Source organism: Mesoplodon bidens (genome assembly GCF_964165515.1).
Source record: "Mesoplodon bidens genome assembly, chromosome: 17".
NCBI lineage: Eukaryota > Metazoa > Chordata > Mammalia > Artiodactyla > Ziphiidae > Mesoplodon > Mesoplodon bidens.
In genome coordinates, this window is record NC_138174.1 from 4994229 (window position 1) to 5001863 (window position 7635).

At 43.3% G+C, this 7635-nt stretch overlaps 1 pseudogene across 1 annotated transcript; it reads left to right on the forward strand.

The window, feature by feature from the left end:
* The first annotated feature begins 6735 nt into the window (after nucleotides 1-6735).
* On the forward strand, nucleotides 6736-7314 carry LOC308605144 (large ribosomal subunit protein uL24-like; annotated as a pseudogene). The gene has a single exon. The product of its transcript is annotated as a large ribosomal subunit protein uL24-like (transcript).
* The last annotated feature ends 321 nt before the right edge of the window (nucleotides 7315-7635 follow it).

A 7635-nucleotide genomic window follows, 5' to 3' on the forward strand; every position in this document is an offset into this window, starting at 1 on the left:
TAAATAAGTACTAAAAGCTCCTTAACCTATGTTTTTCTGTCCTCTTCTCTCTCATGAAGAAACTCCAGGAGTGAATTTATCTTTTCTTTGTAGTCTTATTGAAATATTTATTGAAATAATAACATAACCATTCACCCATATTTTCCCAACAATAATGTGACCCAGTAGGAGGAGACCCAAGTCCTTCCAGGTCACAGAATCCTCCATAAAAGGCTCCCTGGGGAGCCTTCAGGAGAAGCAATGGAAAAGGGGTGACTTCTTGATATGAAAAACATCTCACCAAGCAGCCAAAATTTCTGAAGAGTGACTGCAAACCACAGGGGCCATCACCACTCAAATGGCATTTGCCATTCCCCACATTTTCATAATTAAAAATTTCAAAAGTACAGAATCGTTGAAAGACTAGTACAATGACTATCAATGAACTTCCACTACCAAATTCCACTATTGATAACTTTTTGCTATATTTGATTTATCTTTCTACATATTCACATGTATCTTTGAGTATAGAAATTAAGTTACAGGCAGGACACTTCTATGTATTTCAACAGTCATCTTCTAATCATGAGAATATTGTCCTACACAACCATAAGAAATTTTCAAAAGTCTTCAATATGATCTAGTAGCCAGTCCATGTTTAAATTCCCCTAGTTATTCCCAAAGTGTCTTCCTTGGTTTTTCTTTTTTTTTTCAAGCCCAGATTTACCTAGTTTCTCTTATTGTATCTGGTTAAAATGGCCCTTTAGTCTATTTAAATATGGACCAGTTGTCTCACTTTTTTGTGTGACACTGATATTTTGCTTTTGTTTTTAAAATCAACTGTATTGAGGTATAATTTAAATTTAGTAAATTGCAGTCATTTCAAGTGTACTGTTCATACATTTTGACAGATGCGTCAATGTAATCAGCACCCCAATCAAGATACAGATTTCTGTCATCCCGAAAAACTCCTTTGTGCCCTGCTGCAGTCATTCCCCTTCTGCCCCTGGTCCCAGGCAACCACTGATCTGCTTTCCACTATCATATGGATTTTCTGAAGAGACGAGGCTGTTTGTCTTGTAGAATGTCCCACGTGCCTAATTGCCTCCTTGTCATGTCATTACCTTGATGCCCTAGCTATTGAATTTTCTGTGCATTGCAATTAGGACTAAAGACTTGGTTAAGTGCAGGTTAAACACTCTGTAGGTGGAGAAAATACTCCATAGGTGATGTGGAGTACTTCCTGTTGCATCATATCAGGAGGCTCAATGCCAGGTGTACCGTTGTTAGGGATGCCAAGTTTGCTCCCTTGGTTGAGCTGTTGAGCAGAAGGGCTTTTCTTGGTAAAAGTAAAAATTGGCAAGTCAGGTATGGGGTGGTACTTTGGTCATGACCAAAGATTCTATCTCCCCACAACTTTACCCAATGTTTGTAGCATTCATTGATGGTTCTTGCCTGAATGAGTTATTTCATAGGGAGTTGCAAAATGATGATTTCCTAATTCTATCATTTCTTCTACTTTTGTTATCTGGTATTCTTTGGTAAAGAAGAACTTTCTTTCATGAACTGGGGAGGAACTTCAGCTCCTAAAAAGGCAGAGTAAATGCTGATTCCTTTACCCTTAGTTACAATTAGGGAAAGTTTGAGCATTGAAAAAGGAAAGAAAACAAACAAACCATAATTGAAAGTAAAATACTGAACAACTAAAACTCTGATTTAATTTTATTTTTGCCTATGTAATACAAGCATTAAAGATGGTTTAATGCAGAGCATTGTGAATTGTACTGGTAACTCTTATTAGGCTGCCTGTTATTTAAACCTTCATTTAACATGCAGGTTTAAGGCTGGCACACTCGCTGCATTTCCCCCTTTAGTGACTTGAGCTGATAGAGGGGAGGGATGTGGACTTTGGAATCAAATGCATCTGGGCTGAATCCTGGCTCTGCCATGTACTTGCTGGGTGGCTTTAGGAAAGCGTATGACCTCTCTCAGCCTTACTGCTTCCCTCTGGAGGCACAGCAGTGCTGAGAATGAACGCAGGTGCCATAAGTGAAATGTCTGGCTCAGGTGAGCAAATGATCATCTCGGATCCTTTCGTTTCCCTTGAAGGAGAAGTAGGGCCACAAAAGAGGAGCTGCCTGAGCTTCAGAACCAACAGAGAAGTGGGGCTGATCAGACACCTAAAATTGTGGCCACAAAGGCAAAGTCATGATTCGCTGTTGGCTTACTCTTCCTTCCTTCACTTATCTGGTGCTTATTGAGTGATGTCTTTATTCTAAGAAGAGAAGGGGGCCAGCACGTGTGTGCTGCTGCCGTGGTCCTGACCCAGCCTTGGGTGTGGGGATTTCTCATGGGACACTGATGCTGATTCCCATCCAGCCTCTCCCAGGATTTCTGAAGCCAGAAACGGAAACCAGTGCAGGGTGGGAAGGGAGGGGTGGGCTGGATGCTGACGGACAGTGGCTTCTAGAAAGGCAGAGCCTCTGAGAGAACCAGGAGGAAAAGGGAAGACCTGTGTTTTAGCACAAGTTTCCATAAGCAGTTACTATGCAAGAAACCACTCCAACCATGAATAAAGTATCAAATGAATGAAAAAAGCAGGAAATATATGTATTAAATGATGCAAATCATGTGCAGGAGTTGATACGAACAAACACGCTTGTGTGGCCGGGTGAGGGGACGCCAGCTGGTGGAGGTGGCTCAGAAGGTGCCACCCTAAGAGGAGATGTGCCAAAGGGAGCCGTGGTTTTCTCTCAAGTTTAGTTTCTGTCTTGAGGAAAAGTTTGCAACTTTCGTGTGGTTACAGAGGAAATACTCCACGTGGCTGATTTAATGTAGTTTTCCTCCAGAATACTGAGATTTAAGACCACTATTTTTCCTATGTTTGGAATTGTAAGCTCATAAAAATGTATGTGCTCCTAAATGATGTAAAAGGCAGATACTGTTCCAAATAATTAGGGAGTTTCTTGATTTTAAAATACATAAGCTCATACATTTTAGAGGTTCAGCAAGTGATATGATTTCACAAAATCTGTTGTGATACTGTGGCCTGATGGGGTTTTTTTAAAAAGCAATAGCACCCTAAGGGACTTCCCTGGTGGTCCAGTGGCTAAGACTCTGAGCTCCCAATGCAGGGACCCGGGTTCGATCCCTGGTTGGGGAACTGCATCCCACATGCCACAACTAAGGATTCTGCATGCCGCAACTAAAGATGCTGCAACTAAAGATCCCGCACGTGACAACTAAGACCCAGCGCAGCCAAATAAATAAATAACTATTTAAAAAAAAAGCAATAGAACCCTACGAAGATTTGAAAATGGAGCAATATTACAAGCATCGAGTACCAATTAAATAAAGACACAAGGTAACTTCAGAGTGTTATATAAATTATTTTTAAAAGTGCCTCATGAATATATTAGCAGGGATATTTATAATGGAATTATAATCCACTCATACACCAGACATTCTGCCCCTGAAATCTTGTCGTCAGGAGACTGACAGCTAGACAATTAATGTAACCACATGGCTGCTCAGAGCGCTGTATCAAGTATGGATAATTCCAGGTATGCTACCCAATAAAAATGGACCTTCTGCCCTCATGTTAACTCCTTTTAACAGGCCTGGTGGGCCAAATCAATAACATTTAAAGCTACAGAGTTTTAGATGTGGCCTCCAAAGCCAGCAACACCAGCTGTGCTGGGGGAAGAAGAAGCCTTTGGCACCACATGCAAGACAAAACCCAAAATATTTCAGAAGAACTTCAAATTTTCAAAGTTCTCTTTTCATGAGTATGTGTTAATGAGCTCCAAGGAAAAGCCGGGCATGATTAGGAAATGTCTCAGGAAAAATGGGACGCAGTCATGAGGAGGACGAGGGTCCTTCCAAGGTGGCCTTCTGCTCAACGGAGATTAGAAATTCATTTTACAGCCTTCTTGCTGACATCAACAAAGGGCACAGCTGGTTGAGGGCTTTCACTTTCCCCTACTGGGCTATGACCTGGCCAAAGAAGCGATGCACCAAATTCAGGGACGGGCTAGAAACCCAGCACGGGGGGTGGGGGGGTGGTGTGTGTGTGTGTGTACAAAAAGATGCATATCCAAGAGGTCAGCTGACCCTGAGGACATCCATAGAAGTGTGATGCTCTCTGTTGGTTACTGTGAATCTATGTACTTTAGACGGTTCTAACATGTTAGTCAGGTCCTGGTTGTTATGATTTTTTTCTCCCTCTGAGAATATTGGAGTGTCCAGATCTCTTCATTATATCAATGTAAGTCACTAACTTAGGTGCTTTGAGGACAAAAAGACAAACCAGACACAGACCCTACCCTTGAGGGGTTTACAGAGTAAGGCAGTGGTTCTCAACTTTGGTCTCGCACTGAAATTGCCCCGGGAGCCTTGTAAAATGCCAGAGCCGGTCTCACTCGGAGAGATCCTGACTTAACTGGCCCAGAATGGGGCCTGGGCTCCTGAGTGATACTAATCTGCATTCAAAGTTGGGAGTCATTGCATTAAAGGAGAGACAAAGGCTCCCAAAGTCCATCAGCTAAAGAGGAGGAACAATTTCCAGCCTCCAAGAGTGGTAATACCACTATATGAACATTGTGGAAGTGAAATAAAATTTGAAGTTACTGTTCTCTTTTATGTACATACATACTTACTCATGCATGTATGTATATACGTGTACACATATATATTACACACATGATATACTGTTCTTGTAATAGATCCGGTGACATAGAAGTAATCCCGGAAACATACCTCCCCTAACTCCGCACTCCCACTCCCTAGTGGTGTGGCACCCACAGTAAGTGCTCCCTGTGCAATTCCCCAGGCTCCTTTCTGTGCATTTTGAGCACCTACACATACAAACGTACTTCTTTTCCTACAAAAGTGAGATCAGGTTACGTAATTTGATTTTTAAAAAAAATTTAACAATTTTCATGGCTACACTTTTTAATAGCTATTCAGTGTTCTTGGCTGTTTGGTGTGGATCGTTCTCTAGTTTACTTAACCTCTCCCCTATATGGACATCCTTTTCTGGTTACTTTTGTTTTAATTGATGTAAAAACTCTTAGAGCAGTAACACCAATAGTTCAACAAGCAAAAGTAAAACTTATGTAAAACTAGTAAAACTATGACTCAGAATCTCCTTCTGATTTAGTGAAGAACTTAGTCATTGATGTCTTATGAAAGTCACAAACCTTTGTTTATGAATCTGGAACCACTTCTGACTTAATGCCCGTGCTTTAGGGCAAAGAAAAAATGGAGAAATGTTCTGGAAAATAGGTATGGTTTCTACTGGAAACCATGAAAGGAACATGAGTGTGATCATTTTTGTGTGGGAGGAAAAGAATTAACAATAGCTCAATAGACTGAAAGAAAAAGGAAGCAGAAGGGGTGCAGCGGCAAGCAGACACCCCCTCACTACATTTCTGATTCCCTCCCTTATTTCGAGATGAGGCTGGTTATGCATGTGTACATCACTTGGGGTGACTAAGCTGAAGGTGGTGTGGAAGGCAACAGCTGTCTCTCCTCCGTCACTGGCGTTATGAGCAAGAGATGCTGAAGGGGGAATCAAATCAGGAGCCACCTTCAGCTTCACTTTCAATTTCATGAAATCGCCACTGCTATTGTGGAGAGGGTCACCTGCTTCTGAGAACTCCCAGCTGGTGGTGAAACCAGCAGGTAGATTTTCCAGGCTGGAATGCAGTTGTGCAAGCATTCAATTAGACGTTCATTCCATCTGAAATAAAAATCATACTGTGCCCTGGCCCACGCTTTACCAGCTGCCTCCAGCATGGCGTGGAAGGGATTGATTGTTTAGAGCCTGATAAAAGTGCTGAGTTACCCTAGAGGTAACAGCAGATGTCTCGATTCAAGAGGTCCTGAGAGAAATTCTCTGATGCTTGAGCTGGCACTTTGCCCGACCCGAGCTAGTCAGAGTTAATACTATCATTTATCAGGCTTATTATACTGGATGTGCTTATTTAGAATTATAGCTGCTTGGGGTTTAGGAATGGATTATTTTGCCTAAGAAACAGATGAGAGGAAAGAAAAACTATCAGCATTCCTAGCCAGACAGTTTAATTTCCCTAGAATTTTTTCTCTTCTAGTAAATAATTGTATCACGATATTTTGGGAGATTTGTCTGGGAAAACACCCAACATACATCATACGCTAATCCTAACGGAGCCAGGAGTTCCGGAGGCCTCTGGGGCCAAGGACCGATGCATGCAGAGGGCTTGGGTTCCAGCCGCGTGGGAGGGAACATGACAGTGGCCTTTCTCAGGGGAATAAAGTATGGTGCCAGGCAGTGTGAGCTCAGGAATCAGATACTCAGAGGAGTGTTGGCCCCTGGACAAGCTGGGGAACCCCCACCCCCATCCAACAGGAAGTTGAGAACGATGCAGCACCTCCCATGGGGAGAGGTGGAGCCTGATCAGGACACCCCCCAAACACCCTGACTGCTGGTGTCCACACCACCTTCACTAAGCACCTACCACGTGCCAGACAAAAACCAGGTGCTCTACATGTGCTGGCTCTTATCGTCACTACAACCTTGGAGACGGATATAATTATTCCCATTTTACAGATGAGGAAAATGAGGCTCCAGGGAAATTAAGCTACTTGTCCAAGGTTAGCTGGCTTGCAAGTGGCAGAGCCAGGATTCAAACCCAGGTTGTGCTCTTCCTCTGTGTTGCTGCGTCCTAACGAAATGTTAAGTAAATATGGTAAGAAACATGTACCAGCCCTTTTGTGGCCATCGCTGAAGCGCCGGAGGCCAAAATGAAGTTCAATCCCTTTGTGACTTCTGACTGAAGCAAGAACCGGAAAAGGCATTTCAATGTGCTTTCCCCTCTTTCTAAAGAGCTGGAACAGAAGTACAGTGTCTGATCCATCCCCATCTGAAAGTATGATGAAGTTCCAGTTGTATGAGGGCACTACAAAGGGCAGCAAATTGGCAAAGTAGTCCAGGTTTACAGGAAGAAATATGTCGTCTACATTGAACGAGTGCAGCGGGAGAAGGCTAACGGCACGACTGTCCATGTGGGTATTCACCCAGCAAGGTGGTTACCCCCAGACTTAAACTGGACAAAGACCACAAAAAGATCCTCGAACGTAAAGCCAAATCTCACCAAGTAGGAAAGGAAAAGGGCAAATATAAGGAAGAAACAATTGAGAAGATGCAGGAATAAAGTATTCTTATATACAACTTTCATTAAAAACTTAAAATGAAAAAAAAAAAGAAATGGGTACCAAAGAAAATACAATTCACATAACGCTCTTAATGATCCATATATGGATCAAACTATGTCTTCAAGATGGACTTCCTGGGACTTCCCTGGTGGCGCAGTGGTTAAGAATCCGCCTGCCAAGGCAGGGGACACGGGTTCGAGCCTTGGTCTGGGAAGATCCCATGTGCCGCGGAGCAGCTAAGCCCATGCGCCACAACTACTGAGCCTGCGCTCTAGAGCCTGTGAGCCGCAACTACTGAGCCCCGTGAGCCACGACTGCTGAGCCCGTGTGCCTAGAGCCCCTGCTCCGCAACAAGAGAAGCCACCGCAATGAGAAGCCCGCGCACCACAGCGAAGAGTAGCCCCCACTCGCCACAACTAGAGAAAGCCTGTGCGCAGCAACAAAGACCCAATGCAGCCA